We start from the raw sequence: 26344 nt of genomic DNA on the forward strand, positions 1-26344 counted from the left end.
CTGACACTTAGAACTTGAGTGTGTGTGGCCATGGCCAGAGCAAGTATCCAACCTGCAGCATCCCTGCAGCACAGCCAGGGCCTGAGAAAGAGGCCTGGGACTCGTGAGGAACAGACTGAGGTTCCCTTACATTCCAGAGGCTGCTGTTTGTGATGTCCCCGTGCCACTGAGTGGGGTTATGTGTTTTCCTTCAATCCTTCCCATTTTTGCCTTATTTTTTTTAAAATTGATTGCTGTTTAATAAATTGTATTGTTTGAACAGTATGTAATGATCAGTGGGTCAGGGAAGCATCCAGTGCAGAGAGAGCACCCCAGAGTGGGGACACCCTACCTTCTGCCGTAAGTGACCACAACATGGTTGGGGGTCAAGTCCCCAGGAATCCTGGGCCCAGCCTTGTTGGTGTTACAAGGACTCTGCCACACTGGAGAGTGGAAGGGGAGCCTCCAAGGTCAAGCAGGACCCTGGGCAAAGGAACTGGGAGCGAGGACTCAGATCCTTTCACTAGCCCACTTCACTGGGGTAGTGTATAAGCGAAGAAAGTTCCCCACAACAGCAGGACCATTCCCCCGCTTACACAAAGGAAAGATAGGAAGCATAATAAGAGGCAAATAAGGCTCCATCAGGAGCTCTTTAATGACCTGAAAATCAAAAAAGGATCTGCAAAAGTGGAAACATGGATGAATTGCTAAGAAGGAGTATAAAAGAATAGTGCAAGCATGTCGGGACAAAATTAGAAAGGAAAAGGCACAAAATTAATTAAATATACCAAAGGACATAAAAGGCAAGAAGAAGAGATTCTTTAAATACACTAGGAAGTCCCCAACTCAATCAGTAACTGATTAAAAGACAGGAAACAAAGGATAGGTATATATGGTCAGTTTTCAGAATGGAGTCAGGTACATAGCAGTGTCCCCTAGGAATCTGTACTGGGATCAGAGCTGTTCAACATAATCATAAATGATCTGGAAAAAGGGGTAACTAGTGAGGTGGCCAAGTCTGAGAATGATACAAAATTACTCAAGATGGTTAAGTCCAAAACAGAATGGCAAGAGTTACAAAGGGATCTCACAAAACTAGGAGAATGGGCAACGAAATGGAGGATGAAATTCTATGTTGATAAATTCAAAGTAACGCATATTGGAAAACATAATACCAATTATACATATAAAATGGGGTCTAAATTAGCTGTTGCCACTCGAGAAAGAGATCTTGGAGTCATTGCGGATAGTTCTCTGAAAACATCCACTCAATATGCAGCCGCAGTCAAAAAAGCAAACAGAATGTTGGGAATCATTAAAAAAGGGATAGATAAGAAGACAGAAATTATCATGTTGCCTCTATATAAATCCCTGGTATGCCCAAATCTTCAATACTGTGTGCAGATGTGATTGCCCCATCTCAAGAAAGATAGATTGGAATTGGAAAAGATTCAGAAAGGTGAAACAAAAAAGATTGGGGTACAGAACGGCTGCCATATGAGGAAAGATTAATAAGACTGGGCTTTTCAGCTTGGAAAAGAGACAACTAAGAGGGAATATGATAGAGGGCTATAAAATCATGACTGGTATGGAGAAAGTAAATAAGGAAGTGTTGTTATTTACTCCTTCTCATAACACAAGAACTGGGGTCCACCAAGTGAAATTAATAGGCAGCAGGTTTAAAACAAAAGCAAGTATTGACAACACACTGTCAACCTGTGAAACTCCTTGCCAGAAGATGTTGTGAAGGCCAAGGCTATAACAGAGTTCAAAAAATAACTAGATAAATTCATGAAGGATAGGTTCATCAATGGCTATTAGCCAAGATGGACAGGGATGGTGTCCCTAGCCTCTGTTTGCCAGAAGCTGGGAATGAGCAGCAGGGGATGGATCACTTGATGATTACCTGTTCTGTTCGTTCCCTCTGGGGCACCTGGCATTGGCCACTGTCGGGAGACAGGATGCTGGGCTAGATGGTCTGACCCAGTATGGCCGTTTTTAAGTTATGTTTAAAAATATACAAATATAAAATAAAGAAAACTCCTGCCGTCATCCCTCAGCCAACAACGTCCCAGAAATAAGAAAACAATCAAGTATTTTAAGGCCTTTATTAGATTAGCACAATTACAACTACTCACAATCACAAGATTTAAGCTCTCCCACAAAATCCAGCAAGGGGGGAGGCCTTCCAGGGTGCATCTGAAGAAGTGGTGTTTTACCCACGAAACCTTATGCCCGAATAAAACTGTTAGTCTTTAAGGTGCCACCAGACTCCTTGTTGCTAAAGGTCAACAGATTCAGGCTATTTTGGAACAGAAGGGAAACTGAGTACTCAGTTCCAAAGCCAGCATGCCCTGCCAGGAGCTTTTACACCTAAGGGACACCAGCTCAGCTACTCCCACTGACCACAGCTAAGGCAGTGTGGCATGGGGAGAGAGATATTCTCGGATAGGCAAATCTCATATTATTTTTGGAGTACAATTTAAAAAAAAACTCTCATTCCTCAGTGTCCGTCTTGACAACTATTCATACTCTTGCTGTACCTCAAATCCACTTGACCTAATGTTACACTTTCCTTGTTCATCACATCCATTCATGCCACCTCTCCTAATTTGACAGACTACTTTTAAACGACTGTAAAGTATGTAAAAGGCAGATTTCTAATATTGAAAGAGATTGTAAAGTCTTGCTAGGACAGATAAAAAACCACACTGGGCCAAGGAAAGAATTAGCTAATGTGTGTCTTGGAGATACAGCCCTACTCCAGATCAATTGCAAACAATATCAAGCCTGGAGGGAAGGCTCTCCAGTTAGTGGGAATAAAACAAGAAAGCAGGCTTCAGAGCTGGACTGTCCTGCCACAAGGATCTTCAGTCTGAGTAACCAGAAAGAGGGTGCGTTTTGATCCTACTCAAGGACTGTGCTTTAGAGCATGGAAAGTAACCTACTCAACACACTCCTACAAACTTCTATTATTCACATACAACATTAAACATGAAAATCACTTGAAGTAATTAAAAATAAATCAGAGAAAAATTTAAAAGTACAAGTTGCAAAAAGTACAAGTCTGTTTGGAGTATCACTAGCAGCAGCTTTGTGGGCCGAAACAGCAAACAATGTATAATTTTAAAGAATCAGATCATCAGCTAGTGGTAACAAAGGTAAGAACTTTGGTTGCATTCTGAGTCATAAAATCAATCAGTTAATCTAGATACCGTATGCTGTCACTGCCACTCTGCCCTCCCCCCTCAAACAAATAATTACCCTAAGATGTGAGATCTAATCCCTATACAAGCCTTCTGACTGATGAGCTTCTTGCAGCATCATGTGACTTAAACAATGGAAATATAGCTTTTTACTATGTATTGTGTTAGCGAGCAGGAAAAAGTATTACATATATACATAGTTTTCATACCAATATTAGTATTAGTTTCCAGTGACACTGTCATTTTCCAATGTTTATATTTTTGTAACAACATGTAGAAAACATACTGAAATATCTATTACTCACACCTGCAATGTCAAAGGCAAAGTGGATCTCATCCAAAATTACTTTATTGCAGGTCACAATAAATAACCATCACTGTGACAAGAACATAAACACAGTAATAAACCTGAAGTTTTCTAAAAATGTCTGACCATTACATTTAACATATTACAGAAATGAAGGAAGTTAAATCAAAATACATAAACTGTATAAAGTTATTACAGAAGCAATATTCAGAGGGGAGTGTGTTACAGCCAACAAATGGGTTCACTGTGCATCCCAAACTGGGTGAAACTTGGACATTTCAGGATTGTTTTTATATTCCTTCAGAGAAAGTTAAATATTGTATCTGTTAAATGGATCAAAAATCCTTACAAAACAAATAACTAAAAATCTAATTTTATTTGCAGGCTCACTCTGTAATAAAAATGTGAAAGCCACTTAGGAACGACTTTTTAGACTTTACCATAACAAATGCTTTGCTTATATAGCTATACCAGCAGAGCCCCCGGTGTAGATGCAGCGTATGCCAACAGGAGTTTTTCTATAGGTATAGTAATACACCTCCCCAAATGACATTATTTATGCTGAGAGAAGTACACTTCTATTGGCATAGTTGTGTCTACACTGGTGTTTTAGCCAGCATAGCTATGTCAACTGGGGGAATGTTGTTTTTTTTCCCCACACTGATGACTGACATAGTTATGCCAACCAAACTTTGTAGTCTAAGGGCTTGTCTACATCACAAAGTTGCAGTGCTGGTGAGGGGGTTACAGCGCTGCAACTTAGGAGGTGTACACATCTGCAGGGCATCACCAGTGCTGCAACTCCCTGTTTGCAGCGCTGGCCGTACTCCCGTTTTGTCTCGGGTGTAGAGGATCCAGCGCTGGTGATCCAGCGCTGGTAATCAAGTGTAGACACTTACCAGCGCTTTTCTTGACCTCCGTGGAATAAGCAGGTATCCCAGCATACCTGAGGAAGCCTCTGGTAATCAAGCAGGTCTCCTTCCCCGGTTTGCTCTCGCGTTCCCCGAACCCCCGAGCAAGCAGGTCTCCTTCCCTGCGGTTTGCTCTCGCGTTCCCCGAACCCCCGTGCAAGCAGGTCTCCTTCCCTGCGGTTTGCAGGGGGGTTCGGGGAACGCGAGAGCAAACCGCGGCAAAGCTGGTCTCCTTCCCCGGTTTGCTCTCGAGTTCCCCGAACCCCCGTGCAAGCAGGTCTCCTTCCCTGCGGTTTGCAGGGGGGTTCGGGGAACGCGAGAGCAAACCGCGGCGAAGCTGGTCTCCTTCCCCGGTTTGCTCTGGCGTTCCCCGAACCCCCAAGCAAGCAGGTCTCCTTCCCTGCGGTTTGCAGGGGGGTTCGGGGAACGCGAGAGCAAACCGCGGCGAAGCTGGTCTCCTTCCCCGGTTTGCTCTCGCGTTCCCCGAACCCCCCTTGAAGCCGCCCAACAGCGCTGCAGTGTGGCCACATCTAACACCACTTGCAGCGCTGGTTGCTGTAAGTGTGGCCACTCTGCAGCGCTGGCCCTATACAGCTGTACTAATACAGCTGTAACAACCAGCGCTGCAAAATTGTAGATGTAGACATACCCTAAACCTGGCCTTACATAAGATGTGGCTTACATTCTTGCCCTTACATCTTTTACCCATTTGGCTTGGGTAAAGGGTCAGAAAATGGTGGTGAATGGTTAAGAACCAGCAGGAATTTGTACAGGTGCTGAGCACTAATGAATCCTGTTGAAGTCACCTAGAATTGCAGGTGCTCAGCAGCTTTGTAGCAAGGATGACTTTTATTTAAGTGCTTAAACTTGAATTTAAGAGCCTAACTGCAGGCAGCCAGGTTTGCTGCAACTGTTAGCCTGTTTGATTTTGTTGGTTTCCACCACACCACCACCAGTGTAATTCTATCACCTAATAAAGGACAACATGACTGGAAGGAAGAATACTCTAATCCAGGGGTAGGCAACCTATGGCACGCATGCCAAAGGCGGCACATGAGCTCATTTTCAGTGGCACTCACACTGCCTGGGTCCTGGCGACCAGTCCGGGGGCTCTGCATTTTGAAGTAATTTTAAATGAAGCTTCTTAAACATTTTAAAAACCTTATTTACTTTACATCCAAAAATAGTTTAGCTATATATTATAGACTTATAGGAAGAGATCTTCTAAAAACGTTAAAATGTATTACTGGCACACAAAACCTTAAATCAGACTGAATAAATGAAGACTCCGCACACCACTTCTGAAAGGCTGCCGACGCCTGCTCTAATCTAAAACACGATGGCTAGCAATGAGCGATGCCCTCCCCAGAAATTTCCAGAAGTTCTTTCCTCCCCTTATCCTGATGTGAGCAGAGGAATGCTCTTCATTCCCAAAGACAGAACCAGCTGCTGCACAGCACTCTCAGGCTATTCAGCAGCAGTTACTGGGTCTTTCTTCACAACAGAAGCAGCACTAGAGAATTGCTTACAGTCACTTTTTTTTTTTTTGAGCAAAAATAATGGTATGTAGGAGGATTAAATGTACAAAGGCAAACAATATTGCTGTGTCATGTGTACCTCAGCATCTGTAATGACAGGCAAATAGCAAATCAGCAGCAACCAGCAGTGGAGGAATATTTTAAAATGACGTTGATTGAATCAAGTTACTTAAAAGCAAGTCTCCCCTCCCTACTTTTATAGCTCAGGATTGTAAACCCTGCTTCTGCCTCACCTTCACCCCGAATGCCTGAATAGCAATATATGATGTAGTCAAACAAGTTCACAAGTAATGCTAACACAGTCCTAAATCAACCCAGAAAAGCTAGAATCCTGGGTTTAAACTGCATGGAGTTGTATACACTTGTAATCTTTTGGAATGGTGTATAACCACACAGCCTTTCTAACTCTTAGCTGCTCTAGGGATTTCCACCCCTCCATGAAACAAGGTATTTCCATCTAAGTGTAATGAACAATTCCATAACAACAGAATTGTGAAAAATACAGCTCCTGGAATTCACTGGATTATAGGCAATTTTGTAAAAATTCTTCAGAACATTTGCCATAGAAAAAGAAGGATTTAATATTACCAGAATAAAGTAATATTTTGGATTACATACTGTACTGAGTCTCCTGAAGGCACAATACAGAATGTGCAGCAGATAAGGGAGAGGTAATGGGGAAAAGGTAGCTTTAAATGGCACTGGGTATACATTAGTGATACCAGGGGCTTTTCTAATTCACAGTAATCTCTTGATGATTAATCCCACAGCCCAGAATCACCCATATCACTCTGTGCTATGGCCTCTACTGCAGGGCTTACAAGAATGACAGCATAGGTTGTGTCTGCACAGAAGTAATTCTCCCTGGGGTCCCTTGCAGCACAGTTCTGTCCTCTGTATTACTACAGTGATAAATAGGCACTCGATCAAAAGGCATAATCTGTCCCTTTTTTATTTTCCAGAATTTAAGCCTAGTTCTCAGAATTAAATTACTAGACCAGATTGTGCATAATGTGATGTCTCATGATACATCTTTATATTATTAATACTTTAATATTATTACACAGATTGTCCTCTTTTTCCAGCATTGGTGAATCCACATCCAAGGTAGAGTGTATTTATACACCTCAAAACCAGAAAAATATTGACAGACTGGAGGGTATAGCAAGACAAGCAACTAAAAGGTGGAAGAAAAAGACTGAGGGGACTGATTTATGAATAAAGTAAAGATTACAAAAACAGGAGCAGAAAACAAGTTGGTAGGAATGAACTTTTAGCAAATACCTGAAAAAGCAAGCAAAGAGATAACTAAGAGTATTGGGATAAAATTAAACCCAGGAATACATAGTTTAAATATCAGGAAGGTGGTTCCAGCAGTAAGCTCTATTAAACTGTGAAATAATCACTCAAATAAAATAGTGGAATTAATCTAGTCACTTACAACTGGACAAACCACTAGAGACTATCTAGTAAAATATAATCCTATACTTCAAGGGTATTAGCAAGCTGATCTAATAGAATTTAAAGATGGAATCTGACATCCACCAACTTTGCAGAAAGCGATATCTTAAAAATATACTGCACTTAGTATGTGTTCTATGCATTTTCAAAATTATGGCCCTAATCTCATGCTTGGATATGCGCAGATGGATCCCTATACTCACAGGAAGACACCACTGATTTCAATCACACTCTGAATTATAAGGGCTTGACTGAATGGATCCAATAGTAGGATCAGGGTGTAAGATACAGAAGCATACAGAGATAGCATCAAAAACACTTAAATCTGCACATTTTTTCTATCTTGTTAAAAGTTAAGACATGGTATTAGAGAAATATTTTGCTATTTTCTCCCCTTTCTTTACTTTCCATATTTGACAACACTTTGTGTATAGGCAGTTTTCACTTTTTGTGGGTCTTTCACACACAGCAACAGAGAAGAGAGACTTTTTTAAAGGGTGACTGTAAAAACACCAAAATGCCAGGGAAACGAAGTAGGTGAGATAAGTTTATTTTGTTAACTGAATAAATTAGGTTGTCTGTGACATTTTAAGCTTCCTTTAAGAAAACCAAATCCAAGGGGAAAATGAGATCATACTGATTTTGGACATTTTTATCAAAATTAAATGGGGAGGGATAGTTTAGTGGTTTGAGCATTGGCCTGCTAAACCCAGGGTTGTGTGTTCAATCCTTGAGGGGGCCACTTAGGGATTTGAGGATTGGCCCTGCTTTGAGCAGGGGGTTGGACTAGATGACCTCCTGATGTCCCTTCCAACCCTGATAGTCTATGATTAAGCTGTTAAAAATTTTAATGTACTTCTTAAAAAATCTCATCACTTGTCCAATTTACTTAGTTAAGAGTTTCAATTCAAACATTCCAATTACTGTGAGAGAGAATATGAAACCAGCGATTAATAATAATAATAATAATTGGAGATATACCTATCTCCTAGAACTGAATGGGACCTTGAAAGGTCATTGAGTCCAGTCCCCTGCCTTCACTAGCAGGACCAAGTACTGATCCTAGACCCTAGTTTCTACCTGCAGTTAAATTGGATGTATATGTTTTTGAATGGCATAAAGCTGCATTATTTAAACATGGTTAATGAATATTCCAATATAAATACAAGTTTCCTTTTAGTGATCTTTCCTGATGCTACTATAAATTTGTTGAGCTTTGTTACTGAAACTGCAGCCCTTGGTGAGTAACAACTCAAATATGTCTTCTAATGTTTGCCATATAATCGCACGCTCGCTCTCTCTCGCTCTCTCTCACACACATACACACAACCAACAATCTACCAAACCTACATTAAAATGGAAATCAATTGAGATTACCTATCAGTAATTTAAGACTGAGAAATATTACAGGAATATCTCAATTTCTTCAAACAAACAATACAAATCCAGAAAATTCAAAGTTCTGGTTAAACTTAAAAGAAACCCAAACATGTTGTTGTATGGATATGTACAGTTAAGACCCACAAAATAATCCCAACTCTGCCCTGTAATCAACCTGCCACAACCATACAATGATGATCAATGCAATTTAGAGTTTGTGGCCCTGGACTATATTAAACTGATTTGTAGATTCCCTCCCCTACCATGTGGTTTGAGGTGTGCTTGAACTGCTCCCTCTGGCACTGCTGCCTCAGGACCATCATGCAGCAAGACAGCGCCATCAGAGGAGCTGAAAAACACATCTGCACACATAGACATCCGCACACGGACTGAGTGAGTCTCCACCCTTCACTTCCATCCCACCACTCTCCTCCTCTGCACACCTCCCCTTACACCCGGACACCTGAAAGCAGCACTTTGGGGCGAGAAGGAGAGAGAAGAATGGCAGTGGCTATAAACAGGAATGTCTCTGCACTTCTACCTCAGTTTCCCCAGCAGTGCTGCCCCCAGGGAATTAACACAGCAGTGCCATGAGAAGTCTTTCAAATACTGATGTGAAAGTTAGCATAACCATAGAAATTTAAAGGAGCAGTAACAGTTGGGACCAAGTAATCTATCTACAGTAATTCTTAACATGAGTTCAATCTCTTTTATGCCACTGTCTCATTGCACAAGCACAACTGTAGCATGCAAATTAGTTACAGAGGAAGGATGATTGGTTAAGTGACCTCAGCTGTCGGTCTGGCACTGTCTATAATCATAACAATTAGAAATAATAACTTAAGATATATTTGCAAGTTAATTTCTTTAAATGTAGCCTTTACACAAAATGTAGATTATTAACTATATGGAAAATCTGAAGAGTGCATATTCTGCTAAGGGTTGATCTACACTCGGAACTTATATCAGCATAGCTATGACTCTCAAGGGTGTGAAAAATCCACATCTCCTGAGGAACGTATCTATGCTGTCCTAACTCCCAGTGTAGACAGAGCTAGGTCGACGGAAGAATTCTTCCACTGACCGAGCTGCTGCCTTTTGGGGAAGTGGATTAACTACAATGAAAGGAGAACCCTTCCCATCACTATAGTGAGTATCTACACCAATGAGCTGTAGCCCACGAAAGCTTATGCTGAAATAAATTTGTAAGTCTCTAAGGTGCCACAAGTACTCCTGTTCTTCTATCTACACCAGTGGTTCTCAACCTATTTACCATTGTGGGCTGCATATGCGGCCCACAATGTGTTATGTGGGCCTCATCCAATACTATCTGTATAGCCTTGAGGATGTCACATGGGTTGCAGCTATGTGCTGATTGGGCCGCAAGCAGCCTATGGGCCACAGGTTGAAGATCACTGGTCTACACTGAAGCATTACAGCAGTGTCAGTGTAACATTTTAAGTGTAAACATACCCTAAGTGCTAAACTTCTTCAAGGGCTCAGTTAATTTGAACTCTAAAATAAATCTTAGTTTAATTCGCAGAAATCATTTTATGGAGAGGGTTTATCTGCATTTCTTAAAGAGGTTGAATACATGCTTTAAGGGAAAACAACTCAATTTTGACTACAGAGCTGTAACCACACTTCCACAATTTTATTATGAAATACGTAATAAGAAACAAAGAACCTCATTAGTGAATTGCTTAAGAGAAACTAAACATTTTATAAAAGAATTATGAAAGCTAAAGCAGATATCTTTTGCTTTAACTCATAATTTGCTTTCAGTTTATCAAATATAAATGTATATTTTCTTGTGTAATTGCTTTACTAAAAAAAGATCTATTAAAAAATTAATGACTACTTGTACTTATTCTCCAACAATCTTCCAGAAAAATTTAAGACTTCTAGCCAAGCAAAACAAATTATTTCATGACTACTATGAAGCTTCCACATGATCTATACAATCTAAAGACATGCTTATTAATATGAACCAACAGTAATACACCTCTACCCCGATATAACGCTGCCCTTGGGAGCCAAAACAATCTTATCGTGTTATAGGTGAAACTGCGTTATATCGAACTTGCTTTGATCCGCCAGAGTGCGCAGCGCCCCTCCCCCACCTCCCCGGAGCACTGCTTTACTGCGTTATATCCAAATTCGTGTTATATCGGGCCATGGTATATCGGGATAGAGGTATACCATGCTTCAACTCTCCAGAACACATAGTGCTGTACAACTACTTCTGGGCTATAACTCCCTAAGAAGCAGGGAGGCATGGTAGGTGGCACATTTTTACTGGGAGGATATGTACGTGATTTGGGGCAACACTGGTGGAAACATATTTGACAGCTAGAAAAGAGGTTTTGAGGCAGGTTAGCGGAAAAGATGCAGACTGGTAACTGGAAGTCTGGTGGTGACACTTTGCCAGATGGAAGTGAAGTGTTTACAGCTCCCATCCCCCTCACCCAGGCAGAGTGTGATCTGCTCTGCACCAGTGTTTGCATCCCAGAATCATGGAAGCCCAATTTAATTTTGAAACCAAAAATAATGGAATCACAGGAGCTCAACTAGGAGCTTCCCAGCTTAAAGCTCCAGCAACTTTGGCAGCTTTGATGATTTTTGGCAACTTTGGTGTTTTGTTTTGTAGTAATTAACTAACCATAGGCAGAGACTACACAGTAGTTTGTTTCTGGCAGAGGAGGAAACAGTTTAGGGTGAGAAGGCTGGGGTGCATAGGTGGGTCGAGTTGTTTCAAAATCTCTCCTCTTCCTCTCTCAAACAGCAGCATATTATTTCTGCCCTCTAATTACTCCTGGGTGAGAGAAGATTTATCAGATTTATATAATGCAATAATAACATTTAGATTTCAACCTTCTCCTGAGCATCTGAGGCAAAGGCCAAAGGGGGTGACCACAGCACGAGCACCAGCACTGGGCACCTGGCCTGCAGGGAACTTGGTCGGAGAGCGACTCTGCCAGCTCCCTCGTATTTCTGAGAGCGGGAAGAGGGGCTACACAGGGGGAAAATCCTGCTGCCCTCAGCACTAGGATTTGGAGAGGGAGGTGGGCAGAAGGAGACACCTTCCTGCACCAGCCTTTGTGGGGTTGGGTTGTTTGTTTTGGTCAAACTCAGATCCAGTTCCCCTCGTGCGCCTGGATTTTGGGGGGGTCACGGAGAGACCCAGCCCCCTTCCTGCTCTGGGATTTGGGGGCGGGGGTATCTCTGCGGCCCTGTCCCGGGCGCTGCTCGCTCCCCCCGCAGGCCGCACCGCGGCCCCGGTCTCTCCGCGAGGCCTGGCGCCGCGGGGAGCGGAGCGGAGCGAACAAAGGCAGAGCGGGGCCCGGGCCGCAGCCCGCAGTGGCCGGGGCGGAGGTGCCCGCTGCCAGGGAGCTCACCCAACCAAGGCCGCCGCGTCCCGTCGCTCCAGGCCGCTGCCGGCACCGCGACCCAGCCTCGCGGGCTGCACCGGAGCCGGGCCGAGCCGACCCCCCACCACCGCCGCGGCTGCTCCCCGACCGGGCCGCGCAGCGGAACTCACCGAGAAGGAGCCGCCGTCGCTGCGGGCCCGGCTCCGACTCCACCAGGCTCCCTCGCCGCCGCCTCCCTGCTCCTGGTGCCGCCGCTTCCTCCGCCTCCTCCTTCCTCCTCCCCCCGGGCCTCGGAGGGGCGCAAGGGGGCAGCCAGCCCGCAGCACCCGCCACCAGCAGCCAGAGGGACGGGACCGGCGGGCTCGGCCACACGCACGGCTCGGCCGCCGCCTCCCGCTCAGCCCTGCCAGCCCCTCATCTCAGCCCTGCCTCCGCCCGGCTGCCCTGCCCTCGCCGCCCTGCGGGGGAGGAGGCCGTCAAACCCCTTCCCCGGCCCGCCTGGCCCCCTGTCTGCGCTCGGCTCACTCACTCCGTTCCACTTCTGCCATGCCCCTTGCCCGCAGGCTGCTCTCTGCCCTGGGGTTTCCTTCCTCCCTCCGCAGCTCCAGCTGCAGGAGAAACCGCCGCAGCCTAGCCAAATCGCCCCTCACGGAGCACGATGCCAGAGCAGCGACAGAAGGGGCCAGGGCTGGCCGAGGATGCACATGGCTGCGTTGGAAATATTTACGGGGGGGACCGAAAGTGAACAGCAGAAGTGCAGCTTGTATCCCCCACTAGGAGAGTCTTCATTTGTACTTGTTTATTAAGGGAAGTCCTTTTGTGATCCAGTAACCTCCTTTCCTCCTAAATGGTCCACTTTTGGAACCCTTGCCTTGGTATGTTTATAAATAAGGCGTATGCAAGTGCAGTGTGCACGTTTATTATGCTGTCAGAATCCCAAAATGGGTACAGTTCACAGTTTACCTTCAGATGAATGCCTCGCTCACACTCCCATCCTTGCAAGATGCTCAGTTCTCTCAACTCGTACTGAATTGAACGGAAGCTGCAAAATACTCAGTAGCAACCCTCCTGTCTCTGCTCTGTTTATGCCAGATCCTACACGGTGCTGCTGAGAACTTCCTGTGAGGTCAATAATTTCTACTGGAGTTATATATGCTCAACACTTTACAATATTGTGTCCCCGAGGATTTGTATCTTCATTTCTATTCTCCTCTCTTATAGCCTTGGCCTTGAAATTGGCATTTTTTAAAAGGCCATTTTTATCTTTAAATTTTGCTTCAAAGAGTGAGTGCCTGTGGTTGTGTGCAACCACAACAGCTGTTAAGTTTTTTTAATGTAAATGAAATGCTAGTCAAGAATAATAAATAAATAAATAATCCTTGATTTAGCCTTTTTGGCAAAAAGTGACCAGAAAGAACAAAGCTGATTGAAATCTGTGGGCAGCAAGCAGCCTGAAACTTATAAAAATATTTACCCAGTGATGAAACCTTTGACCTTTTGAGTAATATCAGTGCCATGAAATATGGCTTTCCTCACTTCCTGTTTTGATTTATATAGTTAATAACTAATACAAATCAAGAACTCAATCCTGTAAATACTTTCACACTTACATAATTTTACTCTTATGAGTAGTTTCGTAGGAATCAATGAGACAATTCAGATGACGGAAGTTATGTATTTGCTTAACTGTTTGCAAGATAAGGGCTTAAGTTGCAATTGTTTTGGGCCATAGTCCTTTAATTATTTAAACACATGCTTAACTTATAAGCATCCAAACAGTTCTAGTGAATTCATGGAGATTTCACTCTTTTAATTCTTCTATGGCCTGGGGATTCTATGGATAGGGCATTATTGCATGAATACATTTAAGTTTTTATAGCCCAATCGTGAGATTCAATGAGAAATGAGGACTATCAGTATCTCTCAAGTTTTAGCTTTCAGCTTGGAAACATATGCTTTATTTTTCTTTAGAGAATGTCCATTTCCATTTAATCTTTTATAGCTCTTAATGTGTTTGGTACATTTCAATGGATAGTGGACCAAATTCATCCCAGAAGACACTGACTCCAGTTACAACAGGAATGATATTTTTTAAAGAAAAGTTTAAAATGAAAATGGTCTTTTTCAGGCATGGTGCACCTAACATCAGAATAAGCATATATTTTAATGGATCTATAATATTGTTATTATGGTATGAACAGTGGTACAACAAAGAAGACTTGGATATGGTACACAGTTCATGATACAAGGATGGTCATATGCAGATAAGTAACATCAAAGAAAGTATATTGAGGAGGTTGTAAATATTTAAGTAACCCTCTGGGAATGGTAAAAACTGCTCCATTTGATGAGAGATGTTGGTCCAGATTGATCAGAGTCTAGTCCCTCTCATCTTTCCATATTTACAGTTTCTAAAAATAATTGGATCTATGATCCAATCCCGAAACCTACTGATGTGATTGGTCCTATTGAAGTCATTGAGACTATTTGACAAAAAGACTATATGTCTAAGGCCGTGGAAGAATGAGACCATATTATTGGTAATGGGGTTTGTGTAGAGTGCAGAGATATTCATATCATAGAAGCTGTTTTAAAACAATATTAAACTGAGTGTTTTGTTCAAAGGTAAAGTTAAAATGGAAAGTCTAATTCCAAGGCAAATCAGTAAGGGGTGCTATTCAGTATGCCTCTTTTTTGGGAGACCTGTGCACCACTTTGAGAAGTATGAAAGTAGGTTTTGGGGAGGAACAGGAAAGCTAAACTGGACAGTAAAAGGGAGTAGTGAGTGGCAAGGACTAGTGAGGGTGCGGGGAAATGTCTGAACCCCTTAATATAGCTGTCAAGTATCAGAGGGGTAGCCGTGTTAGTCTGGATCTGTAAAAGCAGCAAAGAATCCTGTGGCACCTTATAGACTAACAGACGTTTTGGAGCATGAGCTTTCGTGGGTGAATACATGCATCTGAAGAAGTGGGTATTCACCCACGAAAGCTCATGCTCCAAAACGTCTGTTAGTCTATAAGGTGCCACAGGATTCTTTGCTGCTTTTAATATAGCTGGTGGACTTTCCCCTTTACTGGGTAACTTGTTGAGCATTCAGCAATGTAATCCAAAGGGCGCTCGGCAAATCAAGGTTTGAAAGAGATCTATGCAGAAAGAGGGGTTAAGGCAGTGTTTCTCAAACTGGGGTCACCGCTTGTGTAGGGTCAGTTTGTTTACCTGCCCTGTCCGCATGTCCGGCAGATTGCGGCTCCCACTGACTGTGGTTCGCTGCTCCAGGCCAATGGTGAGCTGCTGGAAGTGGCACGGGCCGGGGGACTTTCTGTCTGCCGCTTCCAGCAGCCCCCATTGGCCTGCAGAGGCGAACCACGGCCCGTGGGACCACGATCAGCCGGACGTGCAGACAGGGCAGGTAAACAAACCGGCCAGACTGCCAGGGGCTTTCCCTACACAAGCGGCAACCCCAGTTTGAGAAACGCTGGATTAAGGAAAGTTAAGGAAAACCAGGAGAAATTGCAGTAAATGACTGTTTCAGTCATATTACAATAAAGTCAGTTTCTCAAGTGAGTGTTTTTGAGTCTGTATATTTTTCACAGCCTCCATTCTGTTCAGAGTGCAGCACTTGAATGAGTAAGGATTTTCAGAATTAGATTGTTGAATTAATGGAGATATTTTGGTGTAAACATTCTACACTACTTGATGGACAAAGCATCTCCAAACTGCTTATCTGACAGAACTAGTTAAACTAGATCCTGTACAAGTTACAGTTGAAATCAGTGGAAATTTTGACACTGTCTTTGATGAAAGAAGGTTCAGATCTATAATTAAGAACAGAATAGTTAAAATGTAGACACTTTTTGAGGCTCTTCATTTGTTGCTCACACAATGAATATTGCATAAATCTTTATCATATGAGGAAAATGTTCAGTTCTGTTTTTACCAGACTTTCATTTTTGGCCCGTCCACATCAATTCTGATGCCTGGTCCACACTACAGCGTTAAATCGATTTAAACAGCGTTAAATTGATTTAACGCTGTACCCGTCCACACTACAAGGCACTTTAAATCGATTTTAAGGGCTCTTAAAATCGATTTCTGTACTCCTCCCCAACGAGAGGAGTAACCCTAAAATCGATATTACTATATCGATTTAGGGTTAGTGTGGACGGAAATCGAAGTTATTGGTCTCATTCTTTTATTGAGCTACCCAGAGTGCACCGCTCCGGAAATCGATGGTAGCCTAGGACCATGGACGCACACCACCGAATTAATGTGCCCTTGTGTGGACGCATAAAATCGATTTTATAAAACCAGTTTTATAAAACCGGTTTTAATAATTTCGATTTTATGCTGTAGTGTAGACGTGGCCTGAGTTAGCAAATAATAGAAAGTGAAGTTAAGACTATTTAACTGTATCCAGAAATAACTGCAGGAGCAAAATAGAGGCCATCTTTTAAAATCCTGGCCCATTATCAGGAATAAAATTAGGGCATTGAAATCTGATTCAAGAGGTCCGAGGGAAAATTTCACAGACTTTAAAACACTCTTTTTTAATGAGTAGGATATTTTTCCTGCCCAGGAAATAGCATTTGCCATACATATTATTTCAACTTTATTCTGAATTAATATAGGCCCCAATTCATCAAATACTTAAGCATGTATTTAGTCTCACCCACATCATTCCCTCTGATTTTTCTGACAGTATTTCTGCTAACCTCTGAAGGAAGCCTGTTGCACAAAACAGCTGTTCCCTGGTACCACCACTAGTTTATATTTTATCACAGCGTGCATAGTAAAGTTGATTGACACTAACTAATCTCTGGTTTTAGTCAATTTAACTTTCTTATTCCTTCACAATCCTGTTCAATGTGGATTTTCAACATTACAGGGGAGTATTAAAATTAGAAAAGAAACCGATGTAATGCCTTTTAAAATGTAAACTACTTTCTTTAATGAAACATTTCTATACTTCCTAAATTTTTTAAGACCACCCTTATAAATGTAAGGCTTATGCTATTTGAAAGTGTCTAGTTAAGACGCAAGGTGAGTGAGGTAATATATTTTATTGGACTGTCTTCTGTTGGTGAGGGAAAAAAGCGTTCATGCTACACAGAGCTCTTCTTCAGATCTGGGAAAGGTACAAGAAGTTTCACAACAAAATACAAGATCAAACAGACAGTTTATCATGAGTATTTAGCACATATTCTAAGACAGCATTCAAGGTGAAGTGGCCAGTTAACACCCCTATAATCATAGGACAAAAAGGGGGGTTACTGGGTTACAGATTGTTATAATAACCCATAAATCCAGTGTCTTTATTAAAACCATGATTTTTAGTATCTACCAAAGTTATTAATTTAAGCTCCCAGGCTCGTCTTTTAAAAGTTGTGCAGGTTTCCTTTGAGGATGAGGACTGAAAGGTCAGATATAGAGTGATCGCTTTATGAAAAGTGTTCACCCCGTCGTGATATCATGTTTTTATCTTATCATTTTCCTGTGTGAGTTCATTGGACAGTGTAGTGACTGTCTGGTTTCACCCACATAGTTGTTGCTGGGGTATTTAGTGTACTGGATAATGTACATATGTTTGATATCATCACACCTACCTTCATAGAACCAGTAACCATTCCAAACACACTAAGAAATCTGTTATCTACAGCCACTCAGGCACTCAGATACTACAGAATATGCTCTGAGAAGAAAGTCCAGTATATACACCTTAACACACTCAAAACCGCCTTCGCCAAACAAGGACAGTCCACCAGAGAAGTAGATCACGTCATGGAACATGCCACACAAATATCCTGCGAGAACCTGCTTCAGTACAGAAATAAACCCACCTCTCATTGCACACCCCTGGTTTGTCACCTACTACCCCACACTAGAACCCATATAAGGTGTCATCAAATAACTACAACCAATACTTGATGGGGACTCCATCCTATAAGAAATCTTTCCTGAATCCCCTCTTCTGGCCATCAAACAACCCTCCCAACCTGTCCAAGCTCATCATCAGAAGCAAGCTTCCCACAGACTAGGACACACCAACTCAAAGCAGAACCTGACCCTGCCAGAACAATAGATGCAAAACCGGCAGACATATCTCCATTGCTACAAAGATCAACACCTCCTCCAATACACCTCTCAAGATCCCTGAGTCCTACACATGCCTATCACAATATATGGTGTACCTTTCAAAGGATGATCCTGGAAGCTTAAATTCATAGCTTTGCTAGATACTAAAAATCATGGTTTTAATAAAGACACTGGATTTATGGCTTATTGCAACAATCTGTAACCCACTAACCCCCCATTTTGTCCTATGACTATAAGGGTGTTAACAGGCCACTTCACCTTGAATGGTCTCTTAGAATATGTGCTAAACACTTATGATAAACTGGCTGTTTGATCTTGTGTTCTGCTGTGACACTGACTCCTAATACCTTTTCCAGACTTAAAGATCTCTGTAGCATGAAAGCTTGTCTCTCTCACCAACAGAAGCTGGTCCAATAAGTGATATTCTTCTCTCAGGATTACTAGCTGTGAGGCAAGCAGAACACATATGAGCACTAATCTACAGCTGACTTCCAAATATTAAAAAAATCCAGGAAGCCATTCAGTCTTTAGAAGTGTGAATTATTCCAATATAGGAGTGTCCAATTGTGATCATTTGCCAACTGACATAATGATGTCTTTCTGAGCAGAAACAAAAATTAGGTTAGATTGCTCACAAGCTCTGCGTGAGCAGCAATATGAAACTGTGCAGCCACAGGAGCAGATCAGACACCAGGTTGAGTGTTTTTGAGTCAAACTCAGCTGTGCTTTCTGATGTGCAGAACCAGTGCTGATCTTCAAGTCCACCCGCTCATTGTACACCCACCGGTGTGAGAAGGAGTATAATAGTCTTGTGGAGGTTGCTTCCACTCAGCATTATGATCTGCAGTATGAGTAAACCCAACAGCAGATTAAGGAGGTTCTTTACATCCCCTTTTACCCTGTGTGGGTATGCAGCTCCCTAGTTATGATTGTGCCCAAAGGAAGTATAGACATGTATACTTCCAGCTATTTAGATGACTGCATATTGTGGAGACTTTAGCTTTATGGGATTCTATCTGACGAAGTGGGTATTCACCCATGAAAGCTCATGCTCCAAAACGTCTGTTAGTCTATAAGGTGCCACAGTACTCTTTACTGCTTTTAGTATCTTTAAGACATTTCAGACCCAACTATATATATTTTTTCCTACATAGCAATAGTAAATGTACTTTGATTAATTTTGTCTTAAATTGATCTATTGGCGGGGGGAATGTTAATTCAGTTGAACATGGATTACTTAGTAAAGCATCATGTTCTTAAGTACAATACATGTTTTTCTTTATCACTTCTGGAGAGTGTAAATTAGAAACTGAATCTGTCATACTTGATCACTGAATCAGGTTTATGTTTTCTGTCTCATTTTTAAATAATTAGACTATTTGTTATATTACATCAAACAATTGAAGAATATTGGACAAGAATATTAACAACTCTGTAATGATATCATCTTATGGGAATGTTTTGTATAATTTAGCAGACATTTAGTTCCAAATTACCAATATTTTTGTATACTTAAGTTTGTGCATACCAAGATTTTCAGGGTCAAAAATGTGAGGAATATTATCCATTTTATGTAATCAATATAGCAGTATTTGCTAGTTGAAATGATAAATTGAGTCAATCCCTAATTTCCATAAACAAAGTATGTAACATACCATAAGTAAAACCTAGAGTTTCAAAATGACTTTGAGTGTCTGTATTTTTGGATGCCTAACTTGAGACATTTACAGGGACCTGGTTTTCAGAGAATGTATGTTCAGCAGTTTCTGAAAAGCAGAACCTTTAAGGAAACACAAATGTACACACTAGTGTGCCAATATCATTGGCTATTTTTGAAAATTATGACCCAAGTTTTAATTTTCTAGGTCTTGTAATATTTTCCTACAACCAAGATTTTTACTGGCATAAGTAATTATCTTCCTAAATAATGTATTGATGCAAGCGGCTGATGGTTCTACTTTATTTTTCCTAGGTTTTCTTTTTCTGTATTCTGTAAATAAATTCCATTTTAAAAGAATATGTGAAATGACTGACAGATGTACATATTTTTCAGAGCACAGTTTATTCCTTACTTGGAGAGTCCCCCATCATCACTTGATCTCATTGGGAAGGAAAACAAACACAAAGTATGTGTGACTTTTTTCACTTCTGTCTGATATTGGCATTAAATATGCAGTTCTTACTGTGGATGTTCATCCCCTGGTGATTCCTGATCTCACTAATGTCTATGGCAAAATTCCCATTTACTTAAAGGGGACCAGAAATTCACCCTAGCTGCTAAATATAAAAGGACCATAAGACAAAATGTGGGAAGCATAAGCAGCAGGACTGGGAACTACCAACCCTAGTTTGGGACAGGCCAAGTCATTCCTAGAGCTGCTGCTTATACTTCTTTTTCTATTATGTTGTGACATCTCACATCTTCTTATTTAGTTTTTTTTAGAACTAACAAAGTAAGATTATAATTTTGTCAGGGTACCTGTGATGATCAAGACTATTATCCTCTCCTTCTGTATTGGTCAGTGAGTATACAAACTGGACTACAACATGGTTTTCTAGGCAAAGTTTATCTTTGGGTCAGCTCTGAAACAATTCACTCTTCATAAAAAGTCTTTGCTGGGCAGAGGTCAGCCATATGAAATAATAAACAACTGTTAACAGGACAATGAATAAAACTAGTTTGTCTGGGACTTTACAACATCCTCTGTCAAATACTGACAGAAAATGGTATGTTTTTCTAAATGAAGATCTAAACAAAATTTTAGTTTTCAATTAAAATAAAAAACCAAAAACCTTGAATTAATGTTTGTAACAAAAAAATTCCTGCTAAAACATTTTTAACTACTTCTAGTTATAATGCTTAACAATTTCATTCTATGTCAAGAGGAATCATTTAAAAAAAAGAATATCTTTGAAAGTAAAGTACATATGTCCAAAGCAAACATATTTAAAGTTTCTGGCAAAGATAATGTTGCTTAATTTCTGGCAAGAACAAAGAAAAGTGGTTTCTTAGATCAAATTGCTCTAATAATTACACTTACGGTAGACATTAAAGGCAGAACAGCAAGATAAAATGTAATACAATTACTTCTGATGAATGCACAGAAAGACTGCCTACTGAAAAAAAAATAGCAGTTTTCACTGTCTATAGGCCAAAACCTGGGCAAAGCCAGAGTAAACTGGGCTTTGCAAACAGGATCCTTGCAAAGAGATGTCAGGTGAATAGTGTAGTATTCTCGTTTCCTTTCAAGACACACAGTAAGTCATCAGAGTAGCTGCTACAGCCTAGCATCCAGTCCCACTGTTTGACTCTACCCTTCAACCATAAGCCAAAGTATCTACATACTTCTGGAACTATTGGTCACATCCTGGCTTCTCTCATCATCTGCCACAGTCTACCCCTCCAAGATGCTACAGAAACAGCTATTGCAAAGCACTATGTGGAAGAGAGGAAATGCAGAACCCCCATAAAGGCTTTTCTGCAGCCTCCTCCCTTCCTCAATAAAAAGATATCCCCAGTAGAACATTTTATGGTCATTGGTATCAGAATTGTGGGGGTGGAGCAATAGTTTTTAAACAGATATTTCTCTTTCATTAGAAAACTATTTATTTCTCTGTAGTCAAGTTTATTCTATTCAGATGCTTATATCACCCTCATCACTGTGGTATCCGATCCCTGCTCTGCAACCCTTGCAAAAGTAGTCACACTGAAGCAATTGCCACAAGAATTATAGAACTGGGACATTCATTTTTATAAAATTCAACTTTTTTTTAATCCAAGTGCAAAAAAGCGACTGAAATACTCCAGATGCCACTTTATGTTGTTTCAAAGCAGGCAATTCTAAGCCTCTGGCCACACAGAGGCTATAGTTTTGGGGGGATAATTACAATTAATGTAGCAAGTAAGAAACCTCCATGTGTGATTTGACTGTTGCCATAAACAGTTGCTTGTGACAGTTGCCAGTGAAAGGTGTTTCCTAATGAATGGTTCCATTTTTGAGGGAAGGCGCAGACTGAGAAAGTCTTATACTTTGACCTTTCAGGCTAGAGCTGGTCAAAACTGCTTGAACAAAAATGTTTTTCATTTAAAAATGGCCTTGTTTCAAAAACAAATTTTCGTGAACATTTTCCACTTTTTCAGGATGATTTTTGACAACCCTCTTTTTTGTTCTTTTCACCCTCTTCCTCTCTTCAAGAGGGAGAAGGAGAGTGAGAAGAGTGGAAGGAATAGAAATGGTGTTTTTTATTTTTTGCAAGTGTTCAAATAAACCAAAAATCATTCCTTTTGAAAACTTAAACATTATTTCTACATTAATTTTGTCATGAAAAATCTCTCATTTTTCAATCAATTCCAGTCCAGACTTTGTAAAACAAAAAGACAAGCAATTATATATAGCACCTTTTTGTTAAACTAACTGAAAATAAAGTTGGTAATACATCACACTCAGTTCACTAGAGCTTGGAAAAGTGAGCAATTTAGAGCAGTAGATACAGAATCAAAATGTTAGTTCACTCCTCAGGTTTATAGTCAATTCAAAAACAGTGCATAAAAATCAAATGGTATCAGGTATGATTGTGATCTGATGTTCTTCTACTTGCTGTACAGCAAGTAGGTGTCCCATTGGCTGCCAGAGTTGCAACCACTCACTCCAAACATGAAAAGGCCAGATGGGACATTCCTAATCTTTTTCTTACAGCATATATTTAAAAAATAGAGTCCCAGGAGCCATAGAATATATTCAAATGTATGGGTATAAGTGCTTATAAACTTTTAAAATATATCCGCAGTCTCATGAAGCCTGCAGACTTCACAATTCTGACTGAGCTGTTGTTCTAGGGCTTGATTCTGCTTCCACTCAATTTAGTGAAAAAACCTCAAATTAATGGGTAGACCCAAGCGCCTCAGATCACATGCCACTCCTTTTGAATTCAATGGCAAAACTCCCACTGACTTCAATAAGTAACAGAGCCAGCCTCCATCATGATAGAGGGTCAGCTAGGCAAAATCTGAGTGAAAGGCAATGCAATATCATATATGGGGTTGTGGCACTACAAAACCCCATGTACCATGTTGCAGTGCCCAAAGTGGGAGCAATGCCCAGCCCTGAAGGACAAGAGCTGCTGCTGTCAGATAAGTGAAGCACAGGTTCACTCTCCAGATCCGTGTGAAAAATTATTTTATACCTCTTTTGTCAATTGCATAATATGCTTGAAAAGGAGTCATACATACAGCTAAAGGCCACCATAGGCAGTCACATTCTCCTATCCCCATCAGCTCCACCCAGTGACTCCAGTGCTGCTTGTAATGGGCTTGTCATGACACAAAGTACCTGCAGCTGCTACTTTTAATTGAAGGCAGATTGTATAAAAGAAAAGCTTCCCAGTTTCAAAACTTCTTGTGTATATAAAACTCAAAGTCATAAAATGGTTGGATTTAAAGTAATTGCAAGTTATTTTTCAATCAAGCGATTAGTTCCACTGGCTTCTGGAATAAAAATACCTATTGCAGAAGAAATCAAATTTAACGGTAGGTAGCTCAGGGTATTGGGGGGATGTGGACCTATTCATATCTAGGTCACAAATTCAAATGTGGTCCTCATTAGCAGGAAGAAAGTTCAGTAACAAAGACATCAGTTCTTTAGCCAATGTGCAAAGAGTTGGGAACCTCATGCTCTTCACTGTATATAATAAACAGCAATGACAGCAGGCTGAACTTTTTCACAAGAGAAAATTGCGTTGAAAAGTGACCTTTCTTTAAAAAATGAAACTTTAAAAAAATTGTCAAAATTCAGTTTTTCATAGGCTCTTCATGTTAAGTTTTATTGAAACTCAAAATTGGTATGACATTTTTAGTTTACTTCGAATTGTGTCTTCTTACTGGCAATGGAGTTTTGAGTAAATTAAAAAACTATTCAAAAATATCATGGAAAATTGTTGCAGAAGATGGGGAAAAGCAACTTGGTAAATTTTTGTTAAATTGTTTTCCCTTTGTTATATTTTGACTAGCTCTAATAGTACTGCTGATAGTCTCAGCAATAACATATTGCTGGTGGCCATTGAAAGTCACAGCAGGGATGAATTTGGCCTGAGGATTAAAAGGGGGATATAAACTGAACTACAAACATTCACCTAAGTGTTTCTCTCTCCATGTCCAGGATACAGCAGATTGCCTCGCCAATGTGGAAAATCTTGCCCTACTGATCATCATCCTGTACTAGTTCTACAGACTTTGGTTTCCAGAATATGAGATCTTTAAACAGTATTATGTTTATTTGAAAATCTTCCATTCAGTACAAAATATCCCAGTTGTTTTTATGAAGATACCTGTTTAGTAATGGAATTAACATCTAAACTAAAATGTAGTAAATGTGTATTTTTCAATTTTACAGTCAGTTCTTATGTTAGAAACAAGATCGTTTGTCAGTTATATCAGGTTATTTTGAAGGCATATTATAAAATTCACATATGGTGGGTTAACACTAACAATTGGACAGTTTCAGGGGAAAAAACAATAAAAAGAGCTTCAGCTCATAAATAATTTCTTAGGTTATTCTTAAAATTCAGAATGTCCAGGAAACTTGCCTGCCCACATTCCCTTAGCAGACTTTCTCCCACAGCCTCTTTTGAGATTAATATCATCTCCAAAGGGGCAATGGCAAAGACAGTAATCTTCTGAACAAGACAGTCCTTCACCAAGCTTTACAGCTATCTAAAATATTTTGTCATTATTCGGTATTAAAGAGGTAGTTGATATCCTCACTGTTGTTACAGGGATTCACTTGGTGCTACAGTGTCATAACAATGGCTTTTATCACCCTTGCCATGCATTCTTTGGTATTTTCAACACTCTTTGGTAATGTTGCTGATCCTGGGCCGAACAGTATAATCCTGGTCACACTGAAAACAATGTTAAAACTCCCACTGACCTCAGTGGGGTGGGATTTCAGCCAGGAAATCCATCAAAGCACAGCATATAATACTGAACGTGATGTTCCATAGCTGCAAATGATTATCTGGCAGCGCAGCATCGTTTTCCACTGCACAGCAGTAAATGCAGTGGGCTTGAAGCTACTTCTCAATATGCAGCCTAAATCAAAACCTCTAAACCCAGAATTGAGAACGTTATAACCCTAAATTCAGAGCTGCAAATGCTTTCAGCTCAGCCTGATAGACAAAGGCAAACTTTCATAAACTGGAGGCTGATATGTCTGCAAAAGGAGCACATATAACACAATTACTTTGCATCCACAAATCCAGGCGTATATATAATTTTTTGGGTGTAAATCCATCTCTAGTTTTGTTGAAAATGTTGCCCTGTAAAATAGATAATGCTTTCCTTCAATAGAAGCTAAAATATGCAGCAATGGTAAGCCACTAAATGTCAAGAATTAACAGGTAAATATTCAAAGTCACAAAAGGCAGCAGGTGCCTGACTCCCTTTAAGACAATGGATGTCTGACTGCCATTTATGCCTTTGAATATTTTCCCCCGAAATGTGTTAGGGTTACATGAACTCAACATTTCTTTGCTTTTGTGCTCATCTGTATAATCATTTTGCTATAAATAAAATACTTTTTATAAATATATTGATATGAGACAGGGCAGAACATATTTCTCACTGTAAAGTTGAAGGCTACTTAGCAAAATTGAAGAGAATAAATAGAGTAAATCTGAATGGAGGAGCATTCAATAGCTACAAGAACCTCTGCTTACTTTGATTATGATGAGAAGAGAAAGAATATTTTATCATAGATGAAAAAAAGGAAAATCTTATGTGCCTACTTTGCAACAGTAAAAATAGAACATTATTCAGAAAGATATTATATAACACTATATATACCCCATCTTGAAAAACTTTATCAAATATAGCCATAACATGTTAACTTTTTATTATGAATAACCAACCATAGATCAAAAATAAGGAATAGATCAGGATATTCATATTTATCAAGGATATGCAATGTGGGATCAATTTTTAAACTTGGCACCTAGACACCCATTCCAGCCACTTTTAAATGCCTGAATCAACACTCTTGTTCCTAAAATGGGTATGTAGGGGTCAAATCCTGGCCCCATTGACATCCATGGCAAAGCACCC

General features: G+C 40.6%; 1 protein-coding gene across 4 annotated transcripts in view; it reads right to left on the reverse strand.

Annotated features, from left to right (window-relative positions):
* The window catches only part of SOCS6 (suppressor of cytokine signaling 6), a 47483-nt gene extending 34286 nt beyond the window's left edge, over nucleotides 1-13197 (reverse strand). The window contains exons 1-2 of one of the 4 annotated variants that reach the window (XM_050938818.1): nucleotides 12324-12571; nucleotides 9046-9131 (exon numbers count right to left, since the gene is read on the reverse strand). The gene's annotated coding sequence lies outside the window, so the exon portion shown is untranslated. Of the gene's footprint in view, nucleotides 1-9045; nucleotides 9132-11444; nucleotides 11598-12323; nucleotides 12572-13116 lie in introns of those variants that run through there. The other 3 variants (XM_050938817.1, XM_050938819.1, XM_050938816.1) reach the window with 3 other exon arrangements.
* Between the last annotated feature and the right edge of the window lie 13147 nt (nucleotides 13198-26344).

The sequence above is a fragment of the Gopherus flavomarginatus genome, chromosome 2, assembly GCF_025201925.1.
Source record: "Gopherus flavomarginatus isolate rGopFla2 chromosome 2, rGopFla2.mat.asm, whole genome shotgun sequence".
Lineage (NCBI taxonomy): Eukaryota > Metazoa > Chordata > Testudines > Testudinidae > Gopherus > Gopherus flavomarginatus.